The following is a 20,349-nucleotide window of genomic DNA, read 5'->3' on the forward strand; positions in this document are numbered from 1 at the left end:
CTGGAAACACTTTCTAAGGTCTATTTGGCAGTTATTAAATCTGTTACTATTTTATCCTTGTACCTACTATTAGAATATTTATAAAATGATCACCAAGACTTTTATTAAATGTGAATATTGTTAGGGGAAATTGATACAAATGCTCTTATTAGGTACAGTTCTTATGTGAATGATTACTATTATTTGATTCAGTCTGTAGGCAGTAACAAAACCTAAAATATATGTGTTGTTGAGTAAATGAATTGAGTAGTTTAGTTGAATACACTTAAACTTGACTTTTTGTTTTTCTGCCCTTTGGCTATTATTTACTGTGAGTCCTTGAAGTTAATTTCAGAGGTTTTTCCAGAATAGGGGGTTGGAATTATACAGGATTTCACATACCTTATTAGCTTCTTACTTAAAATAATTAAAAAAGAACTGGTTCAGGGATTAGAGCTCCCTTGAAATTGTTGAAATGTGAAATTTGAATTTAAGACTTTCTTGAAGACTTGAATGCATTTTGCCTACTGGTAATTAATTCTTTTTTTCTTTTCTTTATAGTTTTAGTTTTGATTGCTGTTACTCTTACTGATAACTGAGCCAAAGTGGTGATGCTACTTGAGGGGAATTTCTGCAACCCATCGTCAACGATTATATGGTAAGAGTGTGTGCCTTTTACCCTTAAAGCCATTTAATTCCTGTAACATAGTGTGGAAATTTAATTAGAAATAGAAATAGCATAAAATATTTTAATATTTTTGAGTATTAAATATTTAATATTAATATGCTTTAATATATAAATATTAACCACAGGTAATATTTTAGAGTTTTAGATCCTAATCAATAGTTTAGGACATTGAAAGAGAAAAAAAACTTGATATATTTATTTCCATATTAATTTTCTTGTGTGAAAAACATGGTTATGTAGTTTATGACTTATTAAGCTGAGATCTCAATTTTCCTCCATTTTTGCCCATTTACTTTTTCTTTCCTGGAATTTAACCATTTCTTTGTTATCCGAATCTTGCTAATAAAGAATGGGTATGAGAAGTCAAGATTTAGAAAGTTAAACCTAGTCAGATGGCCGGTGGCTCATGCCTGTAATTCCAGCATTTTGGGAGGCTGAGGCGGGTGGATCATGAGGTCAGGAGATCGTGAAAATCCTGGCTAACACAGTGAAACCCCGTCTCTACTAGAAATACAAAAAAATTAGCCGGGCGTGGTGGCACGTGCCTGTAGTCCCAGCTACTGGGGAGGCTGAGGCAGGAGAATGGTGTGAACCCAGAAGGCGGAGCTTGCAGTGAGCCGAGATTGTGCCACTGCACTCCAGCCTGGGCGACTGAGCAAGACTCCGTCTCAAGAAAACCCAAAAACCCAAAAGCAAACCTAGTCAGTTTTACTATAATTTATTCTGAACTGAGGTGGTGGTGATCGTGATAGTGGCTAAAATGAGGTTTTTGAATTATTTATGGATTTCAGTGAGCTGTCTTGCTCTAATTTTAAGGGGTAATTGAGGAGTAAGGAGACATAGCAGACTACTAGGGCAAGTTATTTCTTTGAGCTTCACTTTCCTCATGTGCAGAATACTATCATCTATCTTGCCTGATCTATGGAATTATAAAAATCAAATGAGAGGATGTATATGGAATTTTCCTTCTCTTTCTTTTGAAAGGATAGGGAGAGAATAACACGTCTTTTGGCTTTAAGATGGTATTGAGAGGTGGAAGAAGGGCTGTTATACCAGAATTAGAAGCTGGAAGATTGATCTCTAATCCTAGCTTGCCTTGACCTTGGGCATATCATTACGTATTAATTTACCATAGAAAAATTGAACTTGATTTCCATACTTTCACTTTATGGGTAATTTTTCAGGAATATATCTGTGTTCTCTGACCACGTTTAATTAAGCTAGAAATCAGTATCAGATACCCAAGAAATTCCAAAATATTTTGAAATTAATGATCACATCCTGAAAACCCATGGTTAAAGAGGAGCTTACAAGGCAAAATACTTTGAATGGAATGAAAATGAAAGCATAATGTATCAGAATGTATGTGATGCACCTAAAGCACTACTTTAAGGGGAAATTTATAGTGTTAAATGCTTCCATTAGAAAACAAAAGTTAAATAGCTTTTGGGCTTTTCCTGTGTGTCATGATGGGTTACAGGCTGATTGTAGTTCTAATAAATGGTTTCTTTTGCTTCCTATCCAATTAATGTGAAGAGGGGAGATAGTTAAATTTTCTTGTCAGGCAAGCATTTATTTTAGTATTTGTGTTCCGCTGTATAGTTTTTTGGGGGCTTCCAGGTGCGTCATCTCACCACAGCCTTTTGAGATAACCAGGAAGATATTACTGCTTTCATATTTAAGATAAGGACTGGAGGCTTACGGAGGCCTCAGCTCTTGAAGAACGTGGGGCTTCTGCTTGCCATGCCATCTGCTTGTTTGACTGCCGCGCTGCATCTCCAGGCCTTTTGAAGAAGCGCTATGTATGTTCAGACTGTTGAAGGTGGCACACTCGGATTAGCTTGGTGAAGCAGATTCTCTTCGATGAGGCAATTCTCTAGGAGGAGTATTTTTCTTAGTTTGTATTATGCCCATCAGAGGTGGCCTGTTATTAAGTACTGTTTTGGAGCTATGCCCGTCTGGTTGCTAAATGTGTCTTTCCTCTCTCATTTCTTTTATCTTGATATTTAGTCCTGTGTGGTGGCTAACAGTCGACTTATTTTTACTTGACCTTCATGTTAGAATGCACATATTAAATAAACATTCGGTGATCTCCTACTTTTTCATACTCAGATGATCTGTCTCCACAGATTCGGTTTTTTTTCTTTTTTTTGTTCGTTTTTTGAGACAGAGTCTCCCTGTGTTGCCAGGTTGGTGTGCAGTGCCATGATCTCGGCTCATTGCAACCTCTGACTCCCTGGTTCAAGCGATTCTCCTGCCTCGGCCTCCCAGCTGGGATTACAGGTATGTGCCACCATGCCCAGCTAATTTTTGTATTTTTAATAGAGACAGGGTTTCACCATGTTAGCCAGGATGGTCTCGATCTCCTGACCTCGTGATTCACCTGCCTCTGCCTCCCAAAGTGCTGGAATTACAGGTGTGAGCCACCTTGCCTGGCCCACAGATTCATTTTGAAACTGCTTTATTGAGGAATGGTTGACATACAGTAAACTATGCTTATTTAAAATGTGTAATTTGAAATATGTCTACACCCGTGAAACCATCAATGTAGTTGAACTGGTGATCGTTGTTTCCTCGTGGCCCTTGGTCATCTTTCCCTTTTGTTTCTCTCCTACCCTCACATAACCGCTGGTCTGCTTTCTGTCCCTATAAATTAGTTTATGTTTCCTAGAATGTTATGTAAATGGAATAATACAGTATGTAGTCTTTTTGTCTGGCTTTCATTCAGCATAAATAGAGATTCATCTCTGTTGTTGCATGTATCAGTAGTTCATTCCATGTTATCATTGAATAGTACCTCACTATAGGGATGCAATGCAGTTTGTTTATCCATTCACCTGCTAATGGACACTTGGGTTGTTTCTAGTTTTTGGCTGTTACAAATAAAGCTGCATGAACATTCGTATACAAGTCTTTATATGGGCATATGCTTTTATTTCTTTTGGTTAAATACCTAGGAGTAGAATGACTGGATCATGTGATAAGTGTATGTTTAACTTTTTAAGAAACTTGCAAACCATTTTCCAAAGATGATTTTATTTCTCTTGAGCAGTGGCTGATAGTTCCAGTTTATCCATGTTCTCATCAGCACTCTGTGTGGCAGTCTTTTAAGTTTAGCCATTCTCATCAGTGTGCAGTCACATCTCCTGCGGTTTTAATTTGCCTCTCCTTAATGACTAATGCTGTTGAGCATTTTTCATGTGCTTGCTTGCCATCTGCATAACTTCTTTAGTGAGGTGTCTGTTCAAATCTTGTGCCCATTTTAAGAAATTGGATACTTTATTATGGAGTTTCAAGAGTTCCTTATATATTCTGTATCAGATCTTTATTAGATATATGATGTGTACTTTTATTCATTTTAATAGCATTTTTTTCCTTTTTACCCCAGAATGAAATTTTTGGGAGCCATATGGGATTATTTTTTGTTTGTATTTTTTGCACTTTCCCCAACCCCCACAAAAGTAGTTACTCTTTGTCATCCTCTTCCTTTTCTTCCGTGTTCTGGCCGGGCACTCAGTTTGTATTCTCTGTTTTCGGGGCTGTACATGAGTCAATACCAGTGAGGTGGTTTCCCCTCCCTTCAGGACAGAAGACCCCTAATTAGTGAATATGTTTGGATGGCTGGGATGGTCAGCTCTTTATTTCTGGAGGCTGGAGATCTGCCATTCCAATTGTCATCAGTATTGACTTGGCGTCCCTGGGGTGCAGTCAAAGGACTCACCTGGTGTTCTCCAAGGTCAGAAGCCAGAACAGGGCCAGATTGATTCAATGATGAAAATGCTGGAGACAATTTACCAATATCCCTTGATTTTTACATGTTCATTTCTAATTGAATTGTATTGTGCTTACTGTGTGATTGTCATTTTCTATGTGATTGCAGTTAACTTTTTTGTGTGACCTAATTCATAGTTTTTTCTTACAACTTCTCCTTTTTTTAAAAAAAAAAAAATGCGTTCTCACATTTATGTATAACATTTAAAAAAAACTATCAATTAAAACTTGTTGGCTGGGCACGGTGGCTCAAGCCTGTAGTCCCAGCACTTTGGGAGGCCGAGACGGGCGGATCACGAGGTCAGGAGATCGAGACCATCCTGGCTAACACGGTGAAACCCCGTCTCTACTAAAAAATACAAAAAAAAAAAAAAAATACTTGTTAATTGTATTATTCAAATCTTGGTCTTTGTTGGTTTCTGAGAAAAGTATGTTGGGTCTTCTACAAAAGGATAATAAAAGTTCATAATTGTCATTTTTAATGGTTTTTTTTTACCAATTGAATATGGTATGTGTCTTCACCTCCATCTGTTTTTGTTGCCTTCACCTTGAGTTTCTCTTGTGTCTTAGACCCTGACTCCCTTCAGTTGTTAGCATTTTCCTGGTGTATACTTTTAATCTCTTCATTTTTATCACTCCTAGTTATTTCATTTTAGATGTATTCTTGAATATTTATCTTACAAAACCCAAACAACTCAGTTTGTGTGTTGCTTTGTTCAGTGGCAGCTGTTTGGTGAGTGGTAAAGGACATGGACTGAGTCCAGGCTGCCTGGGGTTGAATTTAGGCTCTGCATAAACTGGCTGTGTGGTGTCTCTCCGGTTTACTTAACTATTATCCTGTTTCTTCCCTATACAATGGAAATATTAATGGTTTCTATCTCATGTTACGAGAATTAAATGAAATAATATATGTAAAATTCTTAACAGTGCTTGGCACATTCTGTAAGTGGTTTGGCTGTGTCCCCACCCAGAATCTCAGCTTGAGTCATAATCCCCATAATCCCCACATGTCAAGGGAGAGACCAGGTGGAGGTGATTGAATCATGGGGGCAGTCTCCCCCATGATGTTCTTGTGACAGTGAGTTCTGAAGACATCTGATGCTTTTTTAAGTGTTTAGTAGTTCCTCCTGCATTCATTCTCCCTCCTGCTGCCTTGTGAAGAAGGTGCCTTGCTTCCCCTTTGCCTTCCGCCATGTTTATAAGTTCCTGAGGCCTCCCCAGTCATGTGAAACTGAGTCAATTAAACCCCTTTCCTTTCTAAATTACCCAGTCTCGGTAGTATCTTTATAGCAGTGTGAAAACAGACTAATGCAAAGTCTTAGCCAATAATAGTGAGTTCGCCCATTCACACTTACTGTGATTATTTGGAAGGCCATAATCACTATTAATGCCTTCCTTTTGTTAAAAAAATTAATCCTTTCTTGTCCATTGCTGACTTTATTACAATTTTTTCCTGTGATGGTTTGTTATTGATATATCCAGTACCTTCTAATTGTTTGTACAAAATCAAAATATTGATTATGCACATAACACCTGAATATATATGTCTTTTTAAAACTTGCAACACATTTGCAGTTTAAGTACCTTTTGAGTCTCAGCTCTGTTCCTCCCCACTTAGAGGTAATCCATTATTATGAATTAGAGATGTTTCCTTCTCTGTCTCTCTCTCTTTCTCTCTCTCTCACACTCTCTTTCTCTATTTCTCTCCTCTTTTTCTTCCCTTCTCTCTCTCTCTCTCCTCTCCTTCTTCCTTCTCCCTCTCCTTCTATCTCCCACCCCCCACCCCACCCCATCTCTCATATATATATGTAGGACTGCATAGTACTTTTTACTAAATGGCATGCTGTAATTCTGAACTTTGTATTTTTCATTCATTGCTATGTTTTGGAGGTCACTCCATATATATATTTATTTTGTTTCTTTTAACAGCTGCCTTTCTCCTATTGGTAGTCATTTCCAATTTATCTCTATGTCATACTGCTGCTGTGAACATTCTTGTACATGAATTCTTGTGCACAAGTGAGAATGTTTCTCAGAATAAGGATGGAAATGCTAGGGTCAATAGTATACATATTCCTGGTTTTATTAGATACAGTTCTTTCAAAGGATAGTTTGATGATTGGCTGCCATTTATATTTCTCTGATGTAAATTACCTAGATCTTTTCATTATGGTTCTCCAACCACACATCTCATGGCCACAGTCCTTCCTGTCATATTTTTGACTTGTGGTTTCTTCCTTTAATCTCATTCTGTTGCCTTTCAACTTTGGAGGTTATCTATCATTTGTAATCCTGTAGTATTGTTGCACATATTTTGAATGTACATCTTTTTCATCATTTCTGTGGATTTGAAACAAAGGAGAGGCCTAGTCTAGGTGCTCTGTTTATTGGATTCTATTTCTTTAATCTTCCGTTTCAAATTATATAACTTTTGAAAGGATTTCCTATAAATGAGCTAAGGTTATGCACATATACACATGCCATACACAACCTGCTTGTCTGATTTTAATGGAGAAATATGCTTAGCATATGCTGCAGCCTTAAATGGAAAGTAGATTACATTTAATCCCAAATCAAGGAAATGGAGATTGTTGTTCTTCCTTGTCTGAGATATCACCTTAAACTGCTGTTTTCCTTAGTTTACCCGCAGCAGCATTTCTGTAAGTCTCCTTGGAGGCTGGGTATATATTCTAGTCTTATGCACACAGCTTCCTGTCAGACATCAGATGGAATTTGACTTACCAGATGTCGTACTGAATCATGGTCTGCAGAGATGTGGACGGATCGCATCCTTGGCCAAGGAAGTGGGATGGATACAAATATCTGGGTCAATTCAGTGGTTAACCAAAGGTCAGTCATGTTATTAAAAAGTCATGTATATCAAAAATACAAAACAGAATAAGATAGGGGGTCTGAAGTTTATGCATGCAGTCAGCAACAAGGTAGTGTCAGGAGTTGAAGGACCAGACAAAACCATCTGTTTAATAAGATAATAAAATCCGATATAAAAGGAACCTTGGAAATGTAAACCACTTCCTTCCTTTTTGGTCAGAGCTGACTCTGCATGACAAATAATCAGGTGCTTAGAGGGTTAAGAATGGGGAAGGACCTGCTGGGATAGAGGGAAAAAGAATGAGTAGAAGCGTAGTATTAGAAGTCAAAGATTCCTTGGATACCAAAGCAGACAACTTCCCCCTCCTTGGCTGCCTTTTTATCCTAGTAAGACACAGAAATGAAGTAGCCTTGGCTTATTGGCGTATTTGTAAATGGGACCTGCAGGAAGTGTTTACAAGGAGGGTGTGGTGGGCGGAGCACCGATGGAAGTCAGAGACCGAGATTCTAGTGTCTACTCCAGGATGCAGGAGATTTTGGGTCTCTTTGTCTTGATCTTTGATTGTAAAATAAAGTTATGCTAGAACTCCAAGGTTCCATTTATCTTAAAAAGTTTTTTATTAAGTAGCTGATTTTATCTGGCTGGTCAAAACAGGGAAGGAAAATAGCTCCTGGTCAAAGCATCTCGGAGGTTCCTGGGTTAGTAATGTGCGTGAGAATACGTTTTTATGCATAATAAAGGACTATAAAACAGATGTAGGTTCAAAATTAAATGTATTCTTCAGTCCCACATGTTCTTGAGTATCTAGTTAAATGGACACCATGGCCTAAAGGGACTTAGAAATAAAATATGGGTATATTTTTAAAATATTTTATGTCTAATAGGAATTTAGTAATTTATTTAACTTTAAAAAGTCTGAACTGAAATGAACATAACACAGAGCGTAACAATTAATTGAAGTATAGATATGTAGAAGGCAGTAAGTTGTAGAACAGCAGCTTTTTTCAGAGCCCCCTTTACCCTGTCCATGGCTAGAAGAGAAGAACAGGGGAGACCAAAGTCTTGATCTTCACAGGCTCTCACACCACTTCTGTAATCCCCACCGTGATGCGTTGTTGTTCACTTTTACTCGCTTCGAGGTTTCTTCCCACAACAGAGAAACTGCAAGACAGGAGCTAATGGTGAAAACCCCAGTGGAGAGAGATCTCGACCTAGACTTCGAATCCTTCCCTTTTCAGTTAGAACCATATTAGCTTCCACCTGGAGGATCTTTAGGTGCCATTTTGTGGCCCTTGAAAGACAAACTGTGTCCCAGAATGTCCTCTAAAAATAGGTACTTGACAAAGGTGTTTCATTACATTATTCCATAGACACAAAGTTGCCTTTTTCTGGGAGACTTATTATTTAGTTGTTGAGGCTGTATAGCAGAAGCCAAGTGATGTTTTAAAATGGTGGAATGCTGCTTCTAAGCCTCGTGTGAGAGCATCACTCTTCCATCCTCAGACCTGTTGAATAGCTTCCCTATGCCGAGCAGGATGCTGGAGGGTCTGTGATGCCATGTCATCTCCCTATTCCCCACTGAGAATGGAGTCTTTCTAGTTGTGTTTTAATTTCCAGGAATGAGACATACCTTTAATGTAGTGCTTGTCACACTGTGTTGTAACTTTATTTGTACGCCTGTCTCTGCCACTAAACCATTAGCATCTTGAGGAAGGGAGTTTGTTTTATTTTTGTTTGTTCAGTTTTTGCATTTCCACTAGCTAAAGCATCATGAAAACACACTACATGTTTGGAGAGTAGGTGAGTCCGATATGGTAGTTTCTGAAAGCCATCTGAGTGTGTCACTGAAAGGGAAAGCATACCAGAGCTGGAGGGAACCCAGGAGAGCAAATCTGTTCTGCAGGAGAAGAAACTGAGGCCCACCCTGATGAAGAAACTTGCACAGAGTCGTGTAGTGTTAGTGGCAGAACTTGGACTAGAACCCCGGTTCCACCAGTCCTGGTCCACTGCTGCTTCACTGTACCTCTGTCTCCCATCCTGTGGAAACATACAGACCACGTTTCAAAGAGCAAAGGAAGTGTGAACATTTGTCCCAGTGAAATGCGGTTGATTGAATTTTATGTGGTCGTTCTTCCTTCCCTCCCCCCAAATCACAACTTCTAATAAAGCTTTAAAAAGAAGCAGTGTGGCTCCAGAAGGCAGTGTGCCAAGTGAGGAGTTTAGGAAGCCGAGGCCCTTCCTTTGGCGGTGGGAATGTTACGTCAGTGAGTGTCTTTTGGGAGTTGTCAGTAGGCACTTGACTCCAAGCAGAGTGCTGTAAAGTGGAGGCAGGCAGACATAGCCCTTGTCCTTCAGAATGAAAAGGGCACACTGAGGGGAAAGGTCAGAGGCAGGGCTTGGGCCAGCATTGTGTCACTCTACTCTATGGGCCCTGGCTACTTTTGCTTGGGTCACTTTCGTTCTGAGGGCAAAACTCATACATACAAGTGAAACATGGTTAAAAAGCCAAACATCTGCAGTATACACACATTTAGTTTTGTGTGTATAATATAGCCACGTGTTTTGGTGCTATCATGCACTGTGCTCTAATTACCTGGCATGCAGCAGTCAGAGCAAAGGTTACCAGCACATAAGGACTAGAAGAGAGAATCATTAAACACTGTCAGGTTCTGCAAACTGTGGTTGTTCTGAAAGCTCAAAGGTCAGTCTTTAATGGCTGCATAGTGGAAAAGAAATCCACAAAATCTATTCAGTTAATTTTGTATAGTCAACTACCTCTAACTACCAGTAATATAGTTTTAAAATATGTAATAAAGACTTAATGCAGTTAACATGTTACTCTACATCCCATGAACCCTTACTGCAGTGGGGAATGATCACAGTTGTGGGTTTCAGTTGAATTTATATGCCCCATTACAGTATATTCTATGCATGAAAGCTGTTATCCATGTTAATATAGTGGCGGGGGGGGGGCTTTTTTTTCTAAAATAGTCTGCTCACTTTGGGGTCTGCACACCGAAATTCTTAAGCGTGTACTCATATGTTCACTCATCAAGGATATCAGTTTACTTAGGCAGATGTGGTGGTGGGTGCCTCTAATCCCAGCTACTCGGGAAGCTGAGGCAGAAGAATCACTTGAACCCGGAAGACAGAGGTTGCAGTGAGCCAAGATCGCACCACTGCACTGCAGCCTAGGAGACAAAGCGAGACTCCGTCTCAAAAAAAAAAAAAATTCTGTTTACTATTCCTTTCTTTTTTTGTGAAAATAGTTACCAGCTCAATGTCTTAACAAAAGAAGAAGCTGATACATTATCCTTGTTCTTACTGTGGAGGTGGAGTTTCTTTTCCAATTAGGATATAAGAGAACATTGCTTCTATTTTAAGAAAGAAAAAAGGCCAGATGATCTACAAAGCAATAACTTTTCTTAAATCGCAAAGAGTGACAAGCCCGTCTGAGAGTAGACAGGACACTTGAACTGTTTCACATTTAGCGGAGCACAGGGTGAACAGGTAACCACCATAGAAGTGCATAAGAAGAATTCAGCAAAAATTGTAATGCATTCTGAAGGTTGAATATGGGATCATGCATCAGTTTAGAATAACCAGGCACCCCAGATATAAGGGGAAGGTTACACTTATTCATAAGCTGTTTTCGGTAGCCCTCCACTGGGTACTCTTAAGACAGCTTACGAGCAAGCCTGGAGACTAGACAGAACCTCTTCTGATTGTGCTGTCCTGCGGGAGGTAATCTCAGCTGCCACTGGGAGACAAGCATGATGTGACACCTGCTTCCCCACAGCCTTCTCTCCTATGACAGAGTTCCCAGGAGGGCAACAAAACCTCTAGCCCGTAGGACTCAGCAAAGATCTACTTCTGGCAGAGGTCTAGGAAGCCCTCTTTCCTGCCCTGTGATCAGCAAGATCCTCTGCTTCTGGGACAAAGGGTAATAGCAAAAGCAGGACAGCCTCTTAGGCTCATGATCTTTCACTGATGCAAAGCAAAGTTCTGTTTCTGCTGCATCAGGGATAGGAACTCTTTCATGCCCAAGACAGGGACAAATGTCAGGCAGAGTTTAGTTGCCTTGGAGAAGAGAGGCACAGATCCTGAGAAGGCCCCACTCTGAGGTCCAGGTATATGGATCATTCCTAAAATTTAGGCTGGGCCAGGGAGAGCAAGGAGCCTAGCACCTAGTAACATAGCAATAGCAGTCATCTCCAGAGAGCAAGAATGTAAAGAGGAATTTGTGTCACTTTTGTGATATAAATGTCAAGGAACTACAGCGTAGGCCAGGAACGCTGAAAAAAATCTAGCACACTAGGCACAAGACAGCAGCCCATGGCTAGGGGATTTTGATGCTTGGTGTATCAGATGACAATAGCAGCCATCTCCCTCAAACCCTAACTAGGTTGACTCAATCTGCCTTAGTAATGGCTTGCTAGAAGAACATGCAAATTCATTTCTGGACAAGAAATACGGTTTACTTAGTCTCTACTGCTTTGCAAATGATATCCAGCATTCAGCACAAAATTATGAGACAAAAAAGGCAAGAAAGAGTGACCTGTTGTAAATCAAGAGATAAAGCAATCAGCAGTCAATGGAAACAGACTCAGATAACTTAGATATGGGAACTTAAAAATAACTGTGATTAATATATTGAAAAATGTATTGAGAAAAGTGGACCACACACATGGACTTATGGAAAATATCAACAGAAATAAGGAAACAAGTTTTTAAGAGTTAAATGGAAACTGTTGGAAATGTAAAAACAAATTGGATTTATTAGCAAACTGGATGTAGCTGAGAAAATAATGAGAGCTAAATCAACAGACTATAGAAAGGAACAATGAAACAAAAGAAGAGACAAGGAAAGAGAAAAGTAGGGTGGGGAAGGGGAGGGATGACAAAACTGAACATCAAAGAACTATGGAACAGTATCAGTAGTCTAACACACATGTAATTGGAAACCCAGAAGGAAAAGAGAAGATACTGTCCAGAAAAAAATACTAGAAGGCACAGTTGCTGAGAATTATCCAAAATTAATGAAAGATAGGAAACAATGAATAAGACAAACAGATCCAAGAATCTCAGAGAACCCCAAGCAGGATTTTTTTATTTTAAGAACCCTCCAAGTTCTAGAAACACTGGACTCAAGTTGCTGAAATACCCAAGGTAAAGGGGAAAGTCTTACAGGCAGCCATAGTTTAAAGAAAATGAAACATTACAAACAGAGGAACAAGAGTATAAGAATAACAGCAGACTTCTTGTCAGAGACTATGGAAGTCATTAAGACAGTGAAATAACATTTTTAAAATATCAAAAAGAAAGCTCAAACCCTGTGGATGCATAATTCTATACCCAGCAAAAATAGCTTTTTAAATTAAAGGCCAAATAAATAATGTTTCGGACAAACAAAAGCTGAGGGAATTTATTGCCACAGATGTGCACTGTAAGAAATGAAGGGAAGTTCTTAGGCAGAAGGGGCATCAGATGGCAGTTGGGATCTAAACAAAGAAATGAAGAAACCCTGAAATGGTAAAAGAGAATAAATACGTTATATTTTTTCTTATTTTTAATTACATTAAATGATAATTGTCCAGAGCGAAAACAATAGTAATATTGGGTTTATAAGAGGTAAAATATATGACAACATTGGACAAAGCATGGAAGAAGAAAATGGAAATATACTGTTTATATTAGGGGATCTCCAGAGAAATAGAACATACAGGATATGTAGATCTACGAGGAGATTTATTATGGAATTTGGCTCACACAATTACGGACGCAGACACTGGGGACGCAGGCAAGCCAGTGGTGTAACTCATTGTGCCTAGCTCATGGTGTAACTCCCAGTCCATTGCCAAAGACCCGAGGACCTGGGATTGGGAAGGTGGTGCAGGTGTAAGCCTTGGAGTCTGAAAGCCTGAGAACCAGGAGCTCTAATGTTTGAGGGCAGGAGAAGATGGATGTCCCAACTTAAGAAGAGAGAGAGAGAAGATTCATCCTTCCTCCACTTTTTTGTTCTGTTCAGGTTCTCAATGGATTGGATGATGCCCACACATATTGGTGAGGGTAGATCTTTATTTACTCAGTCCACTGGTTCTAGTGCTGATGTCTTTCAGAAGCACCCTCTCACAGACTCACTCAGAGATAATGTTTCAGCAGCTCTGGGTATCTCCTAGCCCAGTCGGGTTGACACATAACATGAACCATCACATTATTCTAAAGTTACAGTGTTCTCACACTATGCATGAAGTTCTTTACTATTATTCGAAGGTAGATGTGATAAGCTAAAGATGTATATATATATAGAGTAAGCTCTAGAGCAACTACTATGAAAAATGTAAAAAGAATAAAAACCAGTTATGGAGATGAAATGACATCATAACAAATAACTGAAAGAAAGCAGAAAAAGAGCTTTTGGACCAAAGAACCGATGGGACAAATAGAAAACCACTAACAGGATGTGTTAAAGAAAAAATTGTTTAATAAGACTTGTTAAAGCATGGTAAAGACTTTTATTCAGGACCATTGCAGAAGGTGGAGGAGCCACTGTAACAGCATCTTGCAGTAGTGGGGAGAGATTGGGTTCAACTCTGAATACAGCGTGGGCAAGTGGGGACTTACGGCCAAGAATCAGTGAGAGGGTCAGTGGATGGAAAAGTACTAAGAGGAGGACCTCAGGGGTTAGGAGAATTCTGGCTGACGCCTAAGAGGATTCTTGCTGAAGATAGCCAGGGTGATCTGATGTCATCTAGGGGGTGGTGGACAGTTAGGAACCTGATGAGATATTGAGGATAGACAAATTTTGAGGATGGCAAGGAATTCTTGTTAAACACATTTAGCAGGGGTCTTTGCTAGAAACTGAATTTTACAAAGACGGTGCACAGATGGGCCGAGCAGAAGGTTCAGAAGCCTGACTAAAGTTTGGCCAAGCAAAGAATCTTTGTCAGATGGAAGGTTTAAATTCAGCCACATCAACAATTACATTGAATGTAAATGATCTAAACACCCGAGTTAAAAGTCAGAGATTGTAAAATTGGATAAAAAAGCAAGACAACCATATGCTGTCCAAAATAAATTCTCTTTAAATACATAGACCTGAAAGGTTAAAATTAGAAGGAAAAACTTGTAAACACAAATCAAAGTAAGGAATGACCGTTACATAAAAGTAGACTTCGGAACAAGGATTATTATTAGGGGTAAATGGGACATCACATAATGATATTGGGATCATTTCCCCAAGAAGACTTAATAATCTTAAATATGTGGCTACTGTCAACAACACATCTTTAAAATACAGAAACAAAAACTGATGGAACTCAGGGGAGAAGTTGACAAATATACAATTATTGCTGACATCTTCAACAGCTCCTCTCTGAGGACAGTAGGAAGTAAAATTAGCTACCCAGTTTGCTATAAACACATACAGATGTTGGATAGAGTATAACCAAGAAAGTAGAAAGTAGAAAGCACATTGATATGATTTTGAAATTCTTTAATAATTTGGCTTTAATTGGAAGAGTACCAATTGGAGAAGTTCAATGCCAGTATTCAGGCATTTAATTGCACTACATGTAAAATTAGAGGAGAAATTTAGGTTTAGATTAATTGCATGAGAAATAAAATCAGAGGGCAAATGTTAGTATCTTATTTTGGTAATGATACAAAATTAATTAAAATTATATTACTATCAACATCTTACACTGTACTTTTGTTTTTTTTAATTTTCATGTGAGCCTCTCAACAACCTGCAAGGCGGCAGGGAAGTTATAATAGCATTCCTGCACAGGGACTCATGGAGTTATTTTGATAGGGTAATATATAAATCAAGAGTGGAGTGTACAGTCATTGCTCTGCGTGCAACATTGTCTACCCCATTTCTTGTAACTAATATCTTCAATATCTATCTGGTTCTTCTTTTTGGTTTTTCACCTATACCTGGTCAAAGTTTATATGTGTTACTGTTTATTCATTCGGAATACATTTGAGGATACATTGGGGTAGGCTGGGGGGACGTGAAATGTGGTAGGTGTTGTAGTAATGAAGGGACGATTAAAACGAAGGCTAAGAATTCTTAAGAGAATCCTTGCAAATGACAGTAGGAAGTAAAATTAGCTACCCAACTTGCTATAAACACATACAAATGTTGGATAGAGTATAACCAAGTATGTGTGTATGTATGTATATATATGTATATATTTATATTTAAAATATATATGTATTTTAAAACATTGCCATGCTTGAACGAATCAGCAATCTTCCCTAGGTGTTAGGAGCTGAGAGAGTCAGAGGGAGGATGCATAGAGCTAGAGGCTAGAGTTTAATGCTGCCCATACATGGAAATGTGTTTCAGGCCAACCTGATGCAATGAGCTAGAACTGAGACCTCAGAATAAACGCTGGGATGTTCAAAGGATTGTCAAATCCCGTAAAAGTTGGGTAGAAAACCTGTGCTCGCCAATCCTAAGAAATAGCTTGCCATGTGCCTGGGGCTCCAAATAGTAAGAAAACAAAACAAACAAATGTGTTAGGGAGAAATTAGAACCCCAGTCTTGGCCAGGGGCACAGCAAAAGAAAACATAAAATTGTTCTACAAGGGAACTTTTCTAAAACAAGGTGCAGAGAACAACCCCCTACCCCCACCATGAGAAAGAGTTTGCAGTAAGAGGTTAGACACACTAGGAAGTGTCAGCAGGTGCTGCACATGTGTGAGGGCACACGCACGCAGAGAATTAGCACAGCAACTATGAATTAAGGTAGGTAATTAAGCTACCTGTCTCCTCCCAGGAGGAAGCGCCAGGTAGGGTTACAAGTGCAAGGATCCTGAATGGATCACCTGGGTTCCTTCTGCCTTCTTTGCATGAACACAGTCTTACCTCTTCCTGCTGGCTGGAGTCAGTTTCCTCTGCCAGTATGGAGATTCCTCTTTCCATTTTCTGTTCCATAGTAACGTGAGTCCAAAGTACCGTGGTGGCATCCAGAACTTGCAGTTCAGTGGGACCTTTGCCTTATTCCTAGTAAGTGTGTGTCCCATTTCAGACCCCCAGCCCTGCAGTGTCCATTGGTGCAGAATGGGAAGCACAAAGTTCCCCTGGGCTGCTGGTGGTGATCATTAAGTAGTGCTTTTCTTGCCTCCAGCCCTAGGCGCCTAAGCCCATATGTCCTCCTTCTCGGGATCCCACTGCCATCTAGAGGCCTCTGATTTATAAGTGTACTGTGTTGTGGAGTATGACCATCCTTTCAGTGTCTGGCAAGCTCGTGCTTCAGTGTGCCATGAAAAGGCTGGCCCCTGCGTTCAGTGGGATGGGCCTCCATTGGGTGGTGTGATATGTGATGTGACCATTGAATCCCATCAACGGGTCCACGCTCGACATCCTTCACTGTCAAGTGCGTCCCCTGGTCAGATGATGTATGGGGTCCATCAGGCTGATAATTCTGGGTGGATTCTCGGTGATGCAGGCTGGCGGATTTTGTCTGCTTTGTGTTCAGTGTCTCTTTTGGTGAGAAACGTTCCAGTGGGGGTTAACAAGTGATACAGGAATCTTCACTCTGTGCCTACTCCCGAATTTCTACCCACATGGCCTTTATCCAGATCTTCTTCCTCATCTTCCAGTTCTTTCCATTTCAGTACCTTGACCATACAACCAGGCCGTTGGCCACTGCCCACACATCTGCATGCATTTCAGATCCAGCTACCCAGCGTCATAAACTGGTGTCCTGCCCACAGCTCCACCTGCTGGGGAGATTTTCCTTTCCACTGTCTTTGAGGCCCATCCCGAATACTGCTGCAGCACACACAGTCCATTTTTGGCTAACACCCATGTGCTGAGCTGATCCATCAGAAAAACCAAGCTCAGGCTTTCCTTCCTCCTCCCCCTGGGTGTATGAGTCTGCTGCCTGTGTCACCTAGGCACACAGGGGAGGGGCACTGAAGCCCTTGGGTGTGACTTGGAGGTCTGGGCTTCCTGCTCACGGGCTCACTTGTGTCCAGTGGTTCTACTCTGGCTCAATCTTGAATGTCCCATTTCTGTTTTATGGTCGACTGCTGCTAGTTTGAATTAATAACTTGACTGACAGAACTTAGCTCATTCTGGGGAGCTTTGCATGCCTGGACCCCTGGTTCTCTATGATCCCTACCAGGTCTTGGTAATACAGTGCATTTAATACTCTGATGTGAGGGCCTTGCATTTGGTTCTCCTGCTGGAGCTTGCCACGAACTCCGTATTGTCCTGTTTTCCTTATTTTTTTGAATTTTTCTTTTCTTTTTTTTTTTTTTTGAGTTTCAGGGCATTTATTTTGTAAGGAACATGTTTGAAAAGGAGCATTTTAATTATCCTGTAAATGTTTTTAACTCAGCAATAATGTTTACATAGCTAGTAATTATGGCATCTCAGGCATGGTGAGTTTTACTGTTAAGTTTTTTTTTTTTTTTTTTAATATACTTTAAGTTCTAGGGTACATGTGTACAACGTGCAGGTTTGTTACATAGGTATACATTTGCCATGTTGGTTTGCTGCACCCATCAACTCGTCATTTACATTAGGTATTTCTCCTAATGCTATCCCTCCCCCAGCCCCCCATCCCCTGACAGGCCCTGGTGCGTGATGTTCCCCACCCTGTGTCCAAGTGTTCTCGTTGTTCAGTTCCCACCTGTGAGTGGGAACATGCAGTGTTTGGTTTTCTGTCCTTTTGATAGTTTGCTGAGGATGGTTTTCAGCTTCATCCGTATCCCTGCAAAGGACATGAACTCATCCTTTTTTATGGCTGCATAGTATTCCATGGTTTATATGTGCCACATTTTCTTTTTCTTTTTCTTTTTTTTTTTAAGATGGAGTCTTGCTCTGTCACCCAGGCTGGAGTGCAGTGGCACAATCTCCGCTCACTGCAAGCTCTGCCTCCTGGGTTCACGCCATTCTCCTGTCTCAGCCTCCCGAGTAGTTGGGACTACAGGTGCCCACCACCACGCCCGGCTAATTTTTGTATTTTTAGTAAACATGGGGTTTCACCATGTTAGCCAGGATGGTCTTGATCTCCTGACCTTGTGATCTGCCCACCTCAGCCTCCCAAAGTGCTGGGATTACAGGTGTGAGCCACTGCGCCTGGCCACCATATTTTCTTAATCCAGTCTGTTCGTTGATGGACATTTGGATTGGTTCCAAGTCTTTGCTATTGTGAATAGTGCCACAGTAAACATACATGTGCATGTGTCTTTATAGTAGCTTGATTTATTATCATTTGGGTATATACCCAGTAATGGGATCACTGGGTCAAATGGTATTTCTAGTTCTAGATCCTTGAGGAATCGCCACACCGTCTTCCATAATGGTTGAACTAATTTACACTCCCACCAAAAGCGTAAAAGCATTCCTGTTTCTCCACACCCTCCCCAGCATCTGTTGTTTCCTGACTTTTTAATGATTGCCATTCTAACTGGTGTGAGATGGTATCTCATTGTGGTTTTGATTTGCATCTCTGATGACCAGTGATGATGAGCATTTTTTCATGTGTCTGTTGGCTGCATAAATGTCTTCTTTCGAGAGTGTCTGTTCATATGCTTTGCCTACTTTTTGATGGCGGTTTGTTTTTTTCTTGTAAATTTGTTTAAGTTCTTTGTAGATTCTGGATACTAGTCCTTTGTCAGATGGGTAGATTGCAAACATTTTCTCCCATTCTGGAGGTTGCCTGTTCACTCTGATGGTAGTTTCTTTTGCCATGCAGAAGCTCTTTAGTTTAGTTAGATCTCATTTGTTTATTTTGGCTGTTGTTGCCATTGCTTTTGGTATTTTAGTCATGAAGTCCTTGCCTATGCCTATGTCCTGAATGGTTTGCTTAGGTTTTCTTCTGGGGTTTTTATGGTTTTAGGTCTAACATTTAAATCTTTAATCCATCTTGAATTAATTTTTGTATAAGGAGTAAGGAAGGCATCCAGTTTCAGATTTCTACATATGGCTAGCCAGTTTTCCCAGCACCATTTATTAAATAGGAAATCCTTTCCCCATTTCTTGTTTTTGTCAGGTTTGTCAAATATCAGATCGTTGTAGATGTGTGGTATTATTTTTGAGGCTTCTGTTCTGTTCCATTGGTCTCTGTGGTTTGGTACCAGTACCATGCTGTTTTGGTTACTGTAGCCTTGTAGTATAGTTTGAAGTCAGGTAGCGTGATACCACCAGCTTTGTTCTTTTTGTTTAGGATTGTCTTGGCAATGTGGGCTCTTTTTTGGTTCCATATGAACTTTAGTTTTTTCCAATTCTGTGAAGAAAGTCAGTGGTAGCTTGATGGGGATGGCATTGAATCTGTAAATTACCTTGGGCAGTATGGCCATTTTCATGATATTGATTCTTCCTATCCATGAGCATGGAATGTTCTTCCATTTGTTTGTGTCCTCTTTCATTTCGATGAGCAGTGGTTTTGTAGTTCTTGGTGAAGAGGTCCTTCACATCCCTTGTAAGTTGGATTCCTAGGTATTTTATTCTCTTTGTAGCAGTTGTGAATGGGAGCTCACTCATGATTTGGCTCTCTGTTTGTCTGTTACTGGTGTATAAGAATGCTTGTAATTTTTGCATATTGATTTTGTATCCTGAGACTTTGCTGAAGTTGCTTATCAGCTTGAGATTTTGGGCTGAGACGATGGGGTTTTCTAAATATATAATCATGTCATCTGCAAACAGAGACAATTTGAGTTCTTCTTTTCCTAATTGAATACCCTTTATTTGTTTCTCTTGCCTGATTGCCATGGCCAGAACTTGCAACACTGTGTTGAATAGGAGTGGTGAGAGAGCGCATTCTTGTCTTGTGCCGGTTTTCAGAGGGAATGCTTCCAGTTTTTGCCCATTCGTTATGATATTGACTGTGGGTTTGTCATAAATAGCTCTTATTTTTTTTGAGGTACGTTCCATCAGTACCTAGCTTATTGAGAGTTTTTAGCATGGAGGGCTGTTGAATTGTGTCAGGGGCCTTTTCTGCATCTGTTGAGGTATTCATGTGGTTTTTGTCGTTGGTTCTGTTTATGTGATGGATTACGTTTATTGATTTGTGTATGTTGAACCAGCCTTGCATCCCAGGGATGAAGCCCACTTGAT

The 20,349-nt window shown here is 40.0% G+C and overlaps 1 protein-coding gene across 26 annotated transcripts in view; it reads left to right on the forward strand.

The window, feature by feature from the left end:
- WASF3 (WASP family member 3) overlaps nucleotides 1-20,349 on the forward strand; it is a 136,448-nt gene that overhangs the window by 61,337 nt on the left and 54,762 nt on the right. For 13 of the 26 annotated variants that reach the window (XM_074021745.1, XM_045377371.2, XM_074021746.1 and 10 more), the window contains one exon: nucleotides 541-637. The exons of 3 other annotated variants lie outside the window; for them this stretch is intronic. The gene's annotated coding sequence lies outside the window, so the exon portion shown is untranslated. Of the gene's footprint in view, nucleotides 1-540; nucleotides 638-2,856; nucleotides 2,951-20,349 lie in introns of all 26 variants that reach the window. 10 more of the 26 variants (XM_045377376.2, XM_074021748.1, XM_065533085.1 and 7 more) reach the window with 1 other exon arrangement.

Source organism: Macaca fascicularis, chromosome 17 (assembly GCF_037993035.2).
Source record: "Macaca fascicularis isolate 582-1 chromosome 17, T2T-MFA8v1.1".
In the NCBI taxonomy this organism is placed as follows: domain Eukaryota; kingdom Metazoa; phylum Chordata; class Mammalia; order Primates; family Cercopithecidae; genus Macaca; species Macaca fascicularis.